The 17,678-nt window shown below is 33.9% G+C and overlaps 1 protein-coding gene; it reads left to right on the top strand.

Annotated features, from left to right (window-relative positions):
- The window catches only part of LOC110255677 (uncharacterized), a 1,749,062-nt gene that overhangs the window by 1,459,212 nt on the left and 272,172 nt on the right, over positions 1-17,678 (top strand).

Genomic DNA, 17,678 nt, shown 5'->3' on the forward strand with positions numbered 1-17,678 from the left:
ATGAACAAGAACCTACCGTATAGCACAGGCAAATCTACTCAATAGTTTGTAGTAACCTATTTGGAAAAAAAGAATAGATACGTATATCTATATACACATATCTAAGAATATGTATAACTGATTCACTTCGCTCTACTCCTGAAACTGATACAACATTGTAAATCAATTATATGCCAATAAAATTTTGAAAAAACAATTTAAAAAGTACTGTGAAGGAAACAACAAGATGGTAAACACAAAGAACTTGATTGACGTAATGGGGAACAGATCTATTTTAGGTGAAATTATTAGTAAAGACCTCTCTGATAAGACAATTTAAGGATGTAAAGAATGAGTATATCTAAAGGAAAAAAAATTAGTCAAAGGGTCCCTTATGCAAAGTTCTGGAATAGCAGTGTGCCTGCAAAAGCCTGTACATAAGGCAAATGGAAAGAAATGAGGCCAGAAGGATAGCATGGAACCACATCATCACATCATGCAGATCCTTAACATTTATGGTAAGAACTTCAAATTTTATCCAGAGTACAATGGAAACCGATTGGAAACAAGCAAACAGATACTATAAAACAGTACCATCAATGTTCAAATAGAAGTATGGTGCTGTCAAGAAATAAATTAATAGTGAATCTAATAAAGAAATGGAAAATTTTACAAGGCCCACCTGAGGATTCTGACCTGGGAATCGGTCATTCAGAAAGCTCTGAGGATTACTTTGCTCAGTAGAGGTCAATACACAGTCATAAAAGTTTTTAAAACAAAAGGTTATTCATCAGAAGTAACATATTGACAGTTTACAAGAAGCTGAGTAATGGGTCATTGTGACCCTGTGCAGTATTCAGACAGGAATGTTACTTCCTAAGGTGTTATCTTCCTGTAGCCAGGTTGAAATACCTTTTTGTTTTTTTGTTTGTTTTTGATGAATATGAATTCCTGTGTCTTAGGGAATCTAATTAATATGTAAGGCAGAATGCAGGTGCACAAAGACTCACTGAAGGGGAGGGGGAAGTGGCTCAAATAGCAGAGAAAATTTTATGTTAAATTTTTCTTGTTCTATCTTAAAAATAACTGTTTCGTCAGTCTGTATAAACTATTATAGAGCAGTGGAAGAGATAATTACTTCTGAAAGATGGTTTCAGTAAGACTTCACAGTAGAGATGATCTTGCATTGATATTAAAAGATGAAATGGAAATTTCCAGATAATGAAAAATATGATAAAAATGATAGAAAGATGCTTTCCTATTGTAAGAAACTCTAAAAAATGTTAGAAGTCTGGTTTGTTTAGGCTTCTTGTTTGGTACCTGCTATGCTCAGAGGAGGTTCAACATTTTTGGAAGGTTACAGAGAAAGGAATTTAAAGTGAACTGTTCATAGGTGCAGCTACTCTATTCTCATTCCAAGTGACAAAGGTATGTTTGGGAATAAGCTTCTGCTTAGTATCAGTCCTTGGATTTCCTGAGGTTTCCTTAGGCAGCATCGTTGATAAATGGAACAAGTGGTTCAACATTAATAAGCATCTAGACAATCTATTTCCTACTTGGATTTAACTAAATTGAGCAGGAGAAGCAGTAGGTTTGGGGATCCTAAAAATATTGTGAGGTGGAAGATTCAAATTAACCTTTTCATAGAAAATTGAATTTATTTTTTTGATATCACCTACTTGAGACATAGTTCTCTTTAAAAATACTGCACAGATCTGAACCACAGCATTGCTTGGTGAGTCATATTTATCTTTGATTCTTATTAGAATTTGCCTAATTCTATTTTGATTTTTCATCATCACCTTAAAAAAATGTATTTTCTAAGGAAGGATTGATGTAGCCAACATGACTGGAAGAAGAATACATGCATGCGGTCTTTACTGATTACTTTTAACTAGTAAGTTTAAACTTTTCATCTTTGGTGACTCACCTTTATGGTGGCAAGGATAGAATTTTTTTTTTTTATTGAAGTAAAATTGATTTACAATGTTGTGTTACTTTCTGCTATACAATAAAGTGATTCAGTTATGTGTATATATATGTGTGTATATATATATATATATATACACATACACACACATGTATATTTCTGCTATACAATAAAGTGATTCAGTTTTATATATATGTTTAATATTATTTTGCATTTTGCTTTATCATAGGACATTGATTATAGTTCTCTGTGCTATACAGTAGGAGCTTATTGTTTATACCCTCCATGTATACATCTGCTCACCCTAACCTCCCATTCCATCCTCATACAGCTTCCTCCCCCTTGGCAACACAAGTCTGTTCTCCTTGTCCTGAGTCTGCTTCTGTTCATAGATAGGTTCATTTGTGTCATATTTTAGATTCCGCATATAGGTGCTATCATATGACATTTATCTTTCTCTTTCTGACTTACTTCACTTAGTACGAGAATCTCTAGTCACATCCATATTGCTGCAAATGGCATCATTTTATTCTTTCTTATGGCTGAGTATTATTCCATTGTATATATGTACACATCTTCTTTGTCCATTCGTCTATCACTGGACATTTGGAATGTTTTCATATCTTGGCTATTGTGAATAATGCTGCTATGATCAGAGGAGTACATGTATCTTTTTGAATTATAGTTTTGTCTAGATATATGCCCAGGAGTGGAAGTGCTGGAACATATGGTAACTCTATCCTTAGTTCTCTGAGGAACCTCCATCCTGTTTTCCATAGTGGTTGTACCACCTTACATTAACCCAACATTTGGGAAGGGTTCCCATTCCTCCACACTCTCTCCAGTGTTTGTAATTTGTAGACCTTTTAATGATGGCCATTCTGAATGGTGTGAGGAGGTACCTCATTGTACTTTTTGTTTGCTTTTCTCTAATAATTAGCAATCTTGAACATCTTTTTGTGAGCTCAATGGCCGTTTGTGTTTTATTCTTTGGGAAAATGTCTGCTTATTTTTCAGTTGGGTTGTTTGTTTTTTATTTGTTGTTGTTGAGCTTTGTGAGCTGTTTTATATTTTGAAAATTAAGTCCATGTTGGTTGCATCACTTGTGAATATTTTCTCCCATTTTATAGGTTGTCTTTTCCTTTTATTTATGGTTTCCTTTGCTGTGCAAAAGCTGGTAAGTTTAATTAGGTCCCATTTGGTTATTTTTGCTTTTATTTATATTGCCTCCAGAGACTACCCTAAGAAAACATTGGTAGGATTAATGTCAGAGAATGTTTTTCCTGTGATTTCTTCTGGGAGTTGTATGGTGTCATGTCTAATGTTGAGGTCTTCAAGCAAGTTTGAGTTTATTTTTGTTCATTTAATTTAATTTATTTGCATGCAGCTTTCCAACTTTTCCAACACCACTTTATGAAGAGACTGCCTATTTCCCATTGTATATTCTTGCCTACTTTGTTGAAGATCAATTAAGTGTAGGTATGTGAATTTATTTCTGAGCTCTCTATTCTGTTCCATTGATCCATATATCAGTTTTTGTTCCAATACAATGCTCTTTGGATTACTCTGGCTTTGTAGTATTGTCTGAGGTCTGAGAGGGTTATGATACTTGTGTTGTTTTCTTCAGGATTGCTTTGGCAATTCTGGGTCTTGTATGGTTCCATATAAATATTTGGATTATTTTTTCTGGTTTTTTGAAATATGCCATGGGTAATTTGATAGGGATCACATTAAATCTATAGATTTCTTTGGACAGCATGGCTATTTTAACAATATTAATTCTTCCAATCCAAGAACATGGTATATCTCTCCATTTCTTTAAAGAATCTTCAGTTTCCTTTGTAAATGTTTTATAGTTTTAGCATAAAATTTTTTCCCTTCTTGGTAAGTTTTATTCCTAAGTATTTCATTTTGAGGGGTACAATTTTAAATTGTGTTGGTCTCTATAATTACTAAGGTTAAGAAGTTATATGGGGCATTCAAGAGGAATTCATGGAAGATGCTCTTTTTTAGGCCAAAGTAAATCTTAAATTGGAGAGAAGTAAGTAGGTAAATTTATGTGAATATAAATGGAGGAAGAATTTAAGTTAAGGTGAGCTGAGTTTGGATGGACTCAGTGTGTTAGACAATAATAGGGCTGGGTACTTGCAAAGAGAGGCTGCTTGTTGATTTGACTAAAGGGATTTAAAGACTAATATCCAATTTTACCTTATATTGATGTGATGCATTAATTAAAATCTTGCTTCATTTTGCTTTACATACTGATACTTGGAGAAAATAAAAGAAAACATCTGCTTAACCACATAGAATCTAGGAGTAGGATCAAGTTTTCAGGGAAATCAGTGAGTGAAAGAAGAAAGCAAATATCCTACTAGACTTTTAGTAAATCTTGACAAAAGCATTTTACTTTTAATAGGAAATATTAATATTTAACTATCAGGGAACAGTTTAGGTTTATATAGCTTTCTTTTTATTCAGTCTCTCTTTTTCTTTATTCTACTCAATTTTTATTTTCACATGAAAGCTTTTTTGTGATGGTCAGAAATGTTTGTTTCTTTGTAGGGGAGAAAAACTTCGACTTTCCTCCCTTCTGGATTTTTTGACTGACCTAATAATTAAATTAACAGAAGGCAGATTAACAGGAGGAAAAAAAAAAACTTTAATTATGTATGTATGGGATACCCAAAGGCAGTAGAGTTTCCCTGATAGGCAAGCAAGTGGGGTTTATAGGCCATCCTGAGCTAAGGAGAAGGAGATAAGCATGTGGGACTTCAGTCAGTAGGAAGGCAGTTCACATGAAGATGGAAAGAGCAAATGCTATCAAGTTGATGGACAAATATTTGTGAGGCCATGTGTATCTTTCTTATGTTAAAAAAGTTATATTTGGTAGTAGCTCTCTTTCTCTTATAGCTCCTTATCTAAATCATTTTAGTGAGGAAAAAAAAAAAAAACTCTTCTTGAGTCTGCTGGGCCTTAATCATCTTCAGGTTGGAATAATCCATATGCTAAAGTGGCACCTTTAAGAGGAAAATTGCCCATTTAAACCAGACTTAAAATATATCCTAATTTATTAGGTTTTCTTTTAGGATATTAGGGCTTATTTAATGATTTATTGTTATTGTTGCTATTAGTTTACACTATTGTATTTCATTTTAGTAGTATTTAGGCCTAAATATTACTGGATGATAAGATTAATGGGGATTAATATTGTGAGGATTATTCTTTGCCTAGCACTCTAAATTATTTCAATGAATTCTTTCAGCAAATCTTCATACTATATAAACTACATATAGAGTAATGCTTAAAACAAGGAAATTGGAGTTAGACTATCTGAGTCTAAATCCCAGTTCTAACATTTCACAACTGTGGGACCTTGACTAAATTACTTAATGTACCTTTTTCTGATTTCCTTCATTTGTAAAATAAAAATTTTTAGAATTATGGTGAAAGTGAACTAATCCTTTTTAGCTGAGGACAGTGCAAGGCACATAATAAAGGTTTTTTAATTCATTCTTCATATTGGCATCATTTGGTGATTAAAGAAAGGTAAGCTTAGAGAAGCTGATTACACAAGGAGTGCCTTTCAGTTACTTTTTTTTTGGCTTTAAATTTATGTTACTTGCTCTACTCAATTGGCAATTCAGTGAAATTTATTTTTATGATTACTGGGCAAAAATAAATGTTTCAAATTATTGAATCATATTTCTTTTTTTTTTTTACATGACCTTTACTCATTTAGTGAATACTAACTTGAAGCTTGAAAAAGTTTTGAATTGAAGGAAATAAAAAGGAATTATCTTTGCAAACATTCTTGACATTGAACTTTCACTAAACTAATGACACTTTATTAGTTACATCCAGGAATCAAGTGCTCTTAAAAAAATAACCTCCCTACCCTGTATGAATCTTTAAGTGTCCAAGAAAATTGGTGTTATGTAATATAATAAATTCTGAATTCAAAACTTTTGGATTTGTGCTCTATCCCAATACCTGGGAGGTTGTTCATATTAAGCAATTATAATTTCTCAGATTCAGTTTATTTTCACTGTTTTATCTGATGAAAATTTGCATAAGGGTAATAAAGAACTGATAAGAACATGGTTTATAAACCACAAAGGATGAAACTAAATTTACTACAGAATTACAAAATATTATAGACTGAAGGATCCCAGAATCATTTTAGCAAAATCCTGCCAATTTACCTATAAGATAAAGTAAAGAAGGATTAGTGTTTGGTAGGTAATCTGCCAAATATTTGCAATTAATTGACAGTAAGTATATTATTAAAATGTGGTTCCCTGCATGGACATTTTACCCTATGTTAATATGTTTTATTATATTACTGTACTTTTACATTTATTTTATTCATTTCCAGGATATTTGAAATAAGTCAATACTGTAATTACATGGTATTTGCTAACAATAAAAATATCCTACTACATTATCACTTATTAATATAATTAACATGTTAGACAATATTAAAATGACTTTGACAGGTTTTGAGGGGGGGCTGTGTCCACAGCATGTAAAAGTTCCTGGGCCAGGGATCCAACCTATGCCACTGCAGTGGCAATACCAAGATCTTAGCTGCTAAGGCACCAGGGAACACTCAATTTTGGCAGGGTTTTTTTTTGTTGTTTTTTTTTTTTTTGCAAATTGTTTCCACCATTTATTGCATTTGAATAAAGTTCAGTCTGGTCGTGACCAAATATCACACAATTTATATAAATCCACTTTTCTTTTTCTTTTTGTCATTTTTTATTATTATTTTCTAAATAGTTATTTTCCCAGTACAATTTTTTTTGTACCGTACAACATGGTGAACCAGGTACACATTCTATTTTTGCACTTTATCATGCTCCATCATAAGTGACTAGACATAGTTCCCAGTGCTACACAGCAGGATCTCATTGCTAATCCATCCCAAAAGCAACAGTTTGTATCTATTAACCCTAAGCTCCCCAACCACCCCACTCTCTCCCCCTCTTCTTTGGCAACCACAGGTCTATTCTGCAAGTCCATGATTTTCTTTTCTGTGGAAAGGTTCATCTGTGCCTTACATTAGATTCCAGGTATAAGTGATATCACATGGTATTTGTCTTTCTCTTTCTGACTTCCTTCACTCTGTATGAGAGTCTCCAGGTCCATCCATGTTGCTGCAATGGCATTATTTCATTCTTTGTATGGCTGAGTAGTATTCCATTGTGTATATATACCATGTCTTCCTAATCCAATCATCTGTCAATGGACATTTGGGTTGTTTCCATGTCTTGGCTATTGTGAGTAGTGCTGCAGTGAGCATGTGGGTGCATGTGTCTTTTTTAAGGAAAGTTTTGTCCAGATATATGCCCAAGAGTAGCATTGCTGGGTCATATGGTAGTTCTATGTATAGTTTTCTAAGGTACCTCCATACTGATCTCCATAGTGCTTGTACCAGTTTACATTCCCAGGAGGGTTCCCTTTCCTCCACACCCCTCCAACATTTATTTGTGGACTTATTAATGATGGCCATTCTGACTGGTGTGAAGTGGTGTCTCGTGATAGTTTCAATTTGCATTTCTCTAATAATCAGTGATGTTGAGCATTGTTTCATGTGCTTGTTGGCCATCTGTATATTCTTTGGAAAAATGTCTATTCATTTCTTTTGCCCATTTTAGAATTGGGTTGTTGGCCCATTTTGGCAGTTTTGACCATGCTATATTTTTTTACTTTACCATTTGTAGCTGTGACCTTGTTGTCAATCCTTTATTTCTCCATCTAGAAATTTAAAATTAAAAAAATATATATTACCATTCTTTAATCCAAACAGCCCTCTTAATTATAGGGTTTTGCTATTCTACCACGTGTGGAGAGAATACTCTGGGAACATGAGTGTCTGGCAACAATGAAAATACTTCATTTGTTAAGCTCTTACTTGCTGTGAAGCACTGTGGTAAGCCTGAACTATGGGAAAATTATAGAATAAAGGAAAATGCTCTTTGGTGTGTGCTTCTTCCCCATTTTTGCAATGTAGTTAGTGTGCAGTGCTAAACACCCTCACTAGTACCGTGACTCTAGTAAAAATCTGTTCGTACTATTATAGTGGAGATTTGGTTTGTGCAAAGAAAACTTAAATTTATGACAAACATTTTAAAGAACTGCCTCCGTTAGTGTCCCATTGTTTGCAAGGAACTGTAAACTGTTCAAATACTTCAAATAGAAAAATCAAATGGGATAATAAGGGACAGCTCTCACAGGGAACCAGGACTTGGAATGCCATCAACAAACAGTATTATTTCTTAAAGTAAATCTCTTCTACTCTTTTCTCAGATCCACATTTTGTACTTTTGTGGGCATAGGGTAGAAAGCGGGCATTACAGCACTATATGGCCAGAAGTTTAAGTGCCTAAAGACTTCAAACAACCAATACAGAAGGTTTTTTTGGCTTAATGTTTGGTCCATTCAGTTGCAACACCAAAAAAAAGGTTAAGATCACAAAAACATGGCTTATTGGCCTTACTCCTGTTTGGGGTATAATTCTCAGAGAAGTCCTTGGCATGAGCAGACATTCATTTTCTAATAAAAGTATGACTCCTCTGAACTCTGAAGAAGACTACCAGAAAAAAATCTGAATTTTTGACTTCCAAAATGAGATCACTTTATAATGTCTTACTTTTCTCTCAAAACTAGACATAAGGCTTGAATATTCATGATATTTTAAAAACTGGATTAGGTAATTTTAAAGTGAGTTTTGCACAGTAGGAAACTGGCTATGTTTGGACAGACTCTGTGACCTAATATTTTTGGTTTGGCAAAGGGAGTTGAGAATTCTGCAATGACTCTTTGAAAGGAAGCTCTTTAGTCATAAAGAAGCTCTTTGTTGACAGTAGTCTTATTTTTCTGAGAGCAGTTATTTCTCATAGAAAGTGACTAAGATATTCTGTCTTGTTCCACTGACAGGGTCAGGGCAGTGCTTATGGCCCCAGTATTTAACTCAAGAAGAAAGAATTATGGCTGCTTCTTTTAAGAGAAATATTGGGAGTTCCCTGGAAGCCTAGTGGATTAAGGATCCAGTGTCTTCACTGCAGTGACCCAAGTTCACTCCCTGGCCTGAGGCATGACCAAAAAATAAAAAATAAAAAGAGCAAAATATCTTAGTTCTGTTGGCCCTCCATATCCCGGGGGTCTCCATTCAGATCGAAGTAATCACTGATTGAAAAATATTTTTTAAAAAATTCCAGAAAGTTCCAAAAAGCAAAACTTGAATTTACCACATGCTGGCAACTATTTACACAACATTTATATTGTCCATTTGACTGTTGAACAAGTGGCTTAGGGGCACCAATCCCCATGGAGTCAAAAATCCAAGTAAAACTTTACAGTCAGCCCATTGTATCCACAATCCCATGTCTGGGGATTCAACCAACTGCAAATTGATCATTTAGTGCTGTAGTATGCATTTATTGAGGAAGAAGATGTTCCTATAATTGCACCCACACATTCAAACCTGTGTTGTTTAAAGGTCAATTGTATTAGCTTTGTCATCATTCAAATCACATTATTTTGAGAAATACTATCCTGCCAATTCCATCGCTGCCTGTGTAAGCAAAGTTTTTAATTTAAAAAATGACCCCAAATGGTGATTTTACCTTGTAATTAATTGTAGGATTTACAGTCCTGTTTAGGACTCCCTAAGTGAAATTAATAAAATGTATGGTGCTTGAATTGCTACTTCTAAATATCTGACTCCCTAAATTTTATGGCAAGATTAGAAAAATCTATGTGCTGACACCTGCAAAATATGGTGTCATTTTGTATAAGTGCCCTTATTTATAACAGGTAATTAAAATCTAGGACTTAAAGTACTACTTTTATATAAAAATACAGAAAGTACATTTGAAGAGAGGAGTATGTCCCTCTCCTCTTTCCTTTTTCTCACAAAGGAATCTGTGTATCTCAAACAGAAATGTCCTTGCTGTTCATAGAATTATCTTCCTGAGCCCATGTCCTGCTTCAAAGCCTATACCGTGCTGCCTTGGAAATTTCTCTGTGTATGTAATACTAAATTAACCAATATTTTATCACTCCCCTAATCTTTAAACTCAAATCTGGATTTTCTTCATCTCAACATTAAGGGCTAAAATGAAATTACCAATAGATAATTACTTTATAAAAATATAAATATGTATATTCATTTAATAAAACAGTTACATGTACACAATTATGCATATATATTTACATACGTATCTTTATCTAAAATAATGTTGCTACATCTCTTAATCCTTGCAAAAAATCTACCATCTCTGTATTTTAATTTTTTTTCTTTTTTTGGTCTTTTTATGCACCCAGGGCATGTGGAATTTCCCTGGCTAGGGGTTGAATCAGAGCTGCAGCCTCCAGCCTACCACAGCCATAGCAAGCCTGATCCAAGCCATGTCTATGACCTATATTGCCACTCACAGCGATGCTGGATCCTTAACCCATTGAACTAGGCCAGGGATCAAACCCCTGTCCTCATGGATACTAGCCAGGTTCATTACTGCTGAGCCTCAACAGGAACTCCCTATTTTATATTTTATTAAACAACCACTATTACCATCCTTCCTTCCAATTGATTAAGATCAGTGAAGAAATGAAATGACATGACAGTACCCACTATAATAAGTAAGGAGACATTCAAAAAACAAACCTAATTTTATCAATTCATATTTTTGGAAGAGCATTCTCTTCATTTAACTTGCTCTTTTGAAGTCAGTAAGAAAAATTGCCTGGCACCTGCTGGTGACAATGCAGTCACTAGCTAGAATAGTTTTTATTTCAACAGATTCTTAACTGTACTCTGGTAGTTCTGTTTTGCAACACCCAGAAGGTAGCAAAATCATACATAGAATGTGTAAAAGCTTCCATTTTCTCAGCAACAGGACATTTTTGTTGTTGAATACTGCACAACTACTTACCATGTCCAAAGATCTTCAAACTATTTGATTCTCAAATTCTAAAGGATTTATTCCAGTGATTTACCATAAGTTGAATGTATTAAAGTAACTATAACTGATGTAAAATCTCTAAGTTTCAGTGGTTTAATGGAATAAATGCTTATTTCTAACTCATATAAAGTTGAAAACTAGTGATCCTTATCAGTAAGTGGCTTTCTATAGAGATATTCAGGGATCCAGACTTTTTCCATTATAAGAAAATGTCTCTTTCTAGGGCCTTGGATTTCTCTACATGTGTCAGGTACATGGAAAATGGGAAACCATGGTGAATATACATGTGCTCCTCAATCTCTTTGGTCTGGAACTGATGCATATCTCCTCTGTTCAAAATGCACTAGCAAGGGTTATTTTCATGATGTTACCTAGATGCAGAAGTGTGTAGAACTGAGACCAAAATGTCACTGCTAAGCCTATCTCTGTTCTTAGGTGGGAGTGCCCAAAATTCTGATGGGCATTTGCTCATCCCTGTCATATGAATAGCTGTATACCATCAGTCAGTCATGTCAAAACAACTTGCCTCACACTTAAGTACACTTGTACTAAACAATTAAGCTTAAGTCCTTCATTGTCAGGTTAAGAAAACAAAAGCATTTAAAGGCTCTGTCCAGTTTTTTCATCATGGGAGGACATGCATACACAGCATTTAGGACACCTTTTTAACATTGAAGTATAGTTGATTTATAATATTATATTAGCTTCATGGGTGCAGCAAAGTGATTTGGTTATATGTAATTTTTCAGATATTTTCCATTATAGTTTATTACAAGATAGTGAATATAGTTCCCTGTGATATGCAGTAAATCCCTGGTTTTTTATTTTATATTTAGAAATGTGTAGCTGTTAATCCATAATTTATTAATTAGGATTAATAAATGAATCCTAATTTATCCCTCCTCCTCTTTCCCCTTTAGCAACCATAAATTCATTTTGTGTCTGTGAGTCTGTTTATGTTGTGTATATATATATATATATATATATATATATATATATATATATTCATTTGTATTTTTTTTTTTAGATTCCACATATGTATGGTGTCATACTATTTGGCTTTCTGTCTGACTTATGTCACTAAGTATGACAATCTCCACATCCACCCATGTTGCTGCAAATGGCATTATTTCAGTCTTTTTATATGTGAGTAATATTCAGTCATAAGTATATACCATATCTTCTTTATCCACTCATCTGTTGATGGATGCTTAGGTTGACAAAAGAATCTTTAAAAAATGCATTTCACCACGTTGATTTCCTTAGATTACGTATCAGGCGATTTGGAGAGAAATGATACTTAGAATTCAGGTTTCAGAAATATAGCCCCTCTAACAGTTAATAGGGCTTCATCAAAGTCACTGAAGAACAGATCCATTTGTAAACTGTAAGAAAAAAGTATGTATACTTGGTAGACTTTTTTAAGGAACTATATATATGCCAATAAATTATATACCTTCTTATGCCTTTGCTCATATCTCTTACTCCAGCAAGTGCTCCATTTCCCTGTGCCATGCACAACTGTTTTTTTTAAAAAAATTCTATTTTCTCATTTTCTATATGTACTTCATTTGTCTACCTTTGACTTTTAATCCCACCACTTCACTGTTACAACCCGTATTTTTTACTCCTTGGGAAACACAATTGTTTATTCTCCATCTTCATCCTCCTTGACTTCCCAGCAGCATTTGGCACATTTCTCTGCTCCCTTCTTTGAAACACATTTTCAGTCCTCTTCAAGTGTCTCTGAGTTTTCCACCTTCCTAATGGGAATTCTTTTTTGTTTCTTTTGCTGACTTCTGTTTTGTTACAGAGTTCTAAATGTTGGAATGCCCCAGGGAGTAGTCCCTGGTGATCTTCCCTAATCTCCTTTTCCCCTGAGTGATCTAACTTAATTGCAAAGTTTTAAGAAACCTATTCATAGCTTCTGAATTCATGTTTCCTCCCGGTTCTCACTCCTGAGCTCTAGGATTATGTGTCCAGCTGATTACTCCATGTCTCACCGGAATATTTAATTTATAGTTTCAATTGCACACAGCCCAAATAAGACGGTTGATTGCCTTTTCCAAACCTACAAGTGTTAACAACATCTCCCTAGATTTCTAGTCTAAAAATCATGGAGTCATAATTTATTCATCTCTTTGAAAATCTACATTCAGTCTTTCAATAAACTCTTTTGCACAAACTCCAAAATTTATCCTCGACAGGACCGTTCTATCCCCATGCATCTCCACTGCTACAACCCTGCTCAAAAATGCTCCATATTCATAGAACAAACATCCGTGTATTAATCTTGTTAATTTTGATCAGAGATATAATATCCTTCTTTAAAATCCCCCCTGTCTTTTAATTGCAATTAAAATAAAACTCCTTGCCATGGGTTCCAGGTCCTGCAAGCACTACCTACCTGCCTAACCACATCTCTCTTGTGTTTCCCTCATTTTCACCATGCTCTCAGTGCAGTGACCTTCAATCTGAGATATTTAAAGGTCATTCCCTCTGTGGTTACTTACTCTCCCTTCATCATGGGACTCTTTCCCCTAAATATTTACATAGCTGTCTCTTTCTCATATTTCAGAACCAAATTCAAATATCACTTCTTCTGCAAGGTCTTTTTGATGACCCTAGGTAAAACCACTCAGGAAAAGTACCTAAAGCATTTTATGCTAAAGGGATTTTTATCCTAAAGAAATGAAGGATTATTAGTGAGCAATGGTAGAAGTAATAGGAGAAATACAAGGAGAAAAAACAAAAACACTAAATTGAAGGTCTGGTACCCGTGACTACAAATTAGCTCTATGATGTTATGTAAAAAACAAACAAATAATCACACTTAAAATCTCTGGAAATCAGTTTTCTAAAGATGATTAGTAAACACTATAAATCACTAAGTATTCTTCTAGTTCAAATTTTTTATCACTTTTTTAATTTTACTTTTCTAGAAAGACTGGAAGATAATTTATAAAATGTTGAAAACTTGAAATGTCAAGTTTAATATAAACATATTATTTATCTTAGGTGCATAGTTTATCATGTGGTAGCATACGCTGGGAGGCACCACAGGAAGAGGCAAGGACTAAAAGATGCTATGAATCAAACAGTAGCATTTTCTTTTAATAACTTTAGAATCTTTCCCAAGGATATCAACTATGGATGTTCTCAACATTTTAGAAAATATAACTAACATTTGTTATGGAACTGTGACTGTAGGAACAATAATCCTGACTAAACAATAAACTTTATTTCATAAATCACAGATGATATTTTATTTACTAAAAAACTGCTTTCTTCTTTTTGTACAAGTGGTTTGGGGAAAATTTTTAAATATGGCAACATTTTCTCTCTCAGAGCTGCTATGTAGCTATGTTGGTCATTATTTTCAAAAAAAATAATGTTCAAATTTGTTGCATTCTCCAACAGTTCTTAAAATAGACCACAATTTGAGTCTTAGGAATTGTTTATTTTTAGATAGGAATCACTTTAAGTTAATGGCAAAGATTAATTATAGTAGTCTTTCTGATAGAGTTTTTAGATAGAAGTGAAAAAAATAGATTATAATTTTCTTTGTACATTATTTTGATTGGGTTAAAATATAAGTGGCATATAGTTTACCATTTATCTATTTGAAGCATAGAGTTCAGTAGCATTTAGTCCATTGGCATGGTTGAGGAATTATCATCATTATCTAGTTCCAGAACTTCTTCCACCTAAAAGGAAACCTGGTACTCACTAAGCAGTTACTCTCCCCCTAGCTGCAGGCTACCACAAATCTGCTTTCTGTCCCTCTGGACTTGTCTGTTCTAGATAGTAAATATAAACACAATTATGCAATATATGGCTTTTGTGTCTGGCTTAAGTTACCCTATGGTTTTCAAAGGTCATACATATTGTGGCATATATCAGTATTGATGTCTGATCATGAAGGAATAATATTCTATTATATAACTACGACAGGTTTTATTTCTCCAATCATTTCACCTTTTGGTTATTGTAAAGTAATGCTGTTATAAACATTCATGTATAACAATTTTTTGATATCTGTTTTCAGTCTTTTGGGGTATGTACCTTAAAGTGGAACTGCTGGGTCAAATGGTAATTAAGTATTTAATTTGTTGAGGAATTGCCAAACTACTTTGCAAAGTGATTTTATGTATGATTGTTATCTCTCTCTCTCTTTTTTTTTTTTTTTTTTTTTTATTTTATGCTGACCTACTGGTTATGAAGTCGTATCTCATTGTGGTTTTGCTCTACATTTCCCTAATAGCTAATGAGGTTGATCATCTCTCCATGTGCTCATTGGGAATTGGTATATCTACTTTGAAATAATTTTGAAATATGTTTATTCAGATCCTTTGCCCATTTTTTAGTGGAGTTGCTTGTCTTTGTGGAGTTGTAAGTGTCCTTTATATTTTGTGGATATCAGATACTTTTCAGATTTGTGATTTGAAAATAATTTCTTTCATTCTGTGGACTTTTTTCACGCTATTGACAGTGTCCTTTGAGGCACAAAGATTTTTAGTTTGGATAAACTTGATCATTAGCAGTTTTCTTTGTTGCTTGTGTTTCTCATATCATATTTAAGAAACTATTACCCAATTCAGGACCATAAGCTTTTACCCCTATTTTTTCTTATAAGAGTTTTACAATTTTGATCTTACCTTTAGATCTTTGATTTAGTTTGAGTTCATTTTGATGTGTTAGAGATCAAATTGTATGCAAGGTGTGTGTGTGCACACACATGCATGAATGTGTTAACACATTAACCCAGCACTATTTGTTGAACAAATTTTTCTTTCCTTGTTGAATTTCCTTGCTCCTTTGTCAAAAATCAATTTATCTTAAGTTTCTGAATGGTCATAAACACAGTTTGTCTTTATTTTGATCATTTTTAATTTTCTCTTGGCAATTTTTAGTACTTTTCAGTGTACAAGTCTTACACCATTTTGGTTAAATTTATTACTAAAACCGTCCAAGTTTTTTCATGTTAGGAAACTTCTTCACTGCCTAGCCATGCTGGGGTTTTGTTGTTTTTTTTTTTTCCCGACTCTACCTTAGCTTTCATTTCCTACTTTAGTCTGAGCATAAAATTCAGGCAGAGGGTGCCGTCATTCTGCTCAGACCATGTGCATAACCTTTGACATGTCCCTCTATATGCAGAATCTTTTCAAAACCCTTGTTCCTCACTTCCCAATTGTTCCTCCCTGGCTTTGGTTGTGTTTACTGTTTTCCCTCACTGTTAACATTTTGCCCCAGGGGACTGTGGCCTCTTTGTCTTTTAAATTTTTCAGTAAATATCAAACATATAGTGGCTTCTCCACTCTGAGAAACTTCTCAGTTAGGCACGGCAAAGGCAGACATCTTGTGTCAGTTCTTCAGGGAACAAAAACAAAAAAACACGATTATTGGGGGAAGAAAAAAGATCTGCTCTGGTCCTTGAAGAGTCAGGGACCCACAGTGGCAATGCTGCCATCTTTATAAGCACCTCACATCTGGAATAGGGGAGCCAGGCAGAACTAAATTAAAATGCTAAAAATCTCTCCTACTTTGTTAAGTTGTCTTTTTTCTATTTAAACATTTGCTTGCTTACTTGCTTGCTGTAAATTGTAACTGTCTATTTTCCAGAATTCTTGTAAGTTTGATTCTGATCGTTGTTATCAGATTTTCAGAGTTTCTGGGGTTGGGATAAGCCATTAGAGACCCTTTCTCTATCACTTTCGCCAGTGTCATTGTTCTCGCTGGTTCTTTACCTGGAATGTAAAGCTAGTTGGAAATTAGGAATTTGGTATGATATGTGTATTTGCTTCCCTAGAATGTTTGTGTTTTCTTATACAGAGTAAAAAGTGTTACACATGTAGTTATAGAGCAGTACATATTTTGAAATACTATCTTTATGTTTATTATTTATCAGGTGATTATTCCATCTCTATTGTGTACCTGGTGCTATACTCAGCAGCAGAATTAAATATATTAAAGGCATTTAGGATCCTCACTGTACACAGGAGAATTAGATCAGTAAACAGACAACTGCTTGGGTGATATCAGCTTGAAATTGATGCTTATTTATTTATTTATTCATTCATTCATTCATTCATTCAGGGAAACAAATGCCACATTATTTTCCAGTTAATCACTACTGTTTTTATCTGAAGAACATTATATAAAGTAAGCACAAATATGGATGAAAAGGCTAACGTGAATAACAGTGCAAGGATTTTATACCTTAAAAGCAGAGATTTACAGCTTGGAGCTAAATATCTAGAAAGCCACATTTCATTCTTCAATTAATCTGTAAGTCAAAATGTAAAATATACAATCTGATTTCTTTTTGTTGATCCTTAAGAAAGAAAAAACACATACTCGTCTTTGGTTGAGGTAAGCACAAGAAAAGACAATTTAAGTGCTAGCTATTATTAGCACACCCTGGTCAAATTATTCAGCCAGACATTTAAAAAAGAGAATGTAAAGGGGAAAAAAAATGCATAGATGGCTATAAAAGCCTTCAGGTAACTTAGAAATATTGCATAATTCAATCCACTTTTACATAATTACTAGTAATCCTTGGAACTACAAGAGCACATCTTTGAAATCCACTGGAATAGAGCATGAATAACTATTTTAAAGCACATTTTTCAGCATCACTTACTATATCTCTTATAAAGTAGTATCATTTCAACACATATACAAACACACACATACATACATACTCCTGATGAAATATTAGGAGAAATATTACTTTGAAACAGTGGAACACAATTTTGTTGAAGCCCAAGACATCACTCAGATGTTGTTAAAAGATGCTTTAC

This window comes from Sus scrofa, chromosome 10, assembly GCF_054392235.1.
Source record: "Sus scrofa isolate SSC_HxYL_T2T_F1_AM1 chromosome 10, Sscrofa_HxYL_maternal_Yorkshire_Landrace_v2.0, whole genome shotgun sequence".
Taxonomy (NCBI): domain Eukaryota; kingdom Metazoa; phylum Chordata; class Mammalia; order Artiodactyla; family Suidae; genus Sus; species Sus scrofa.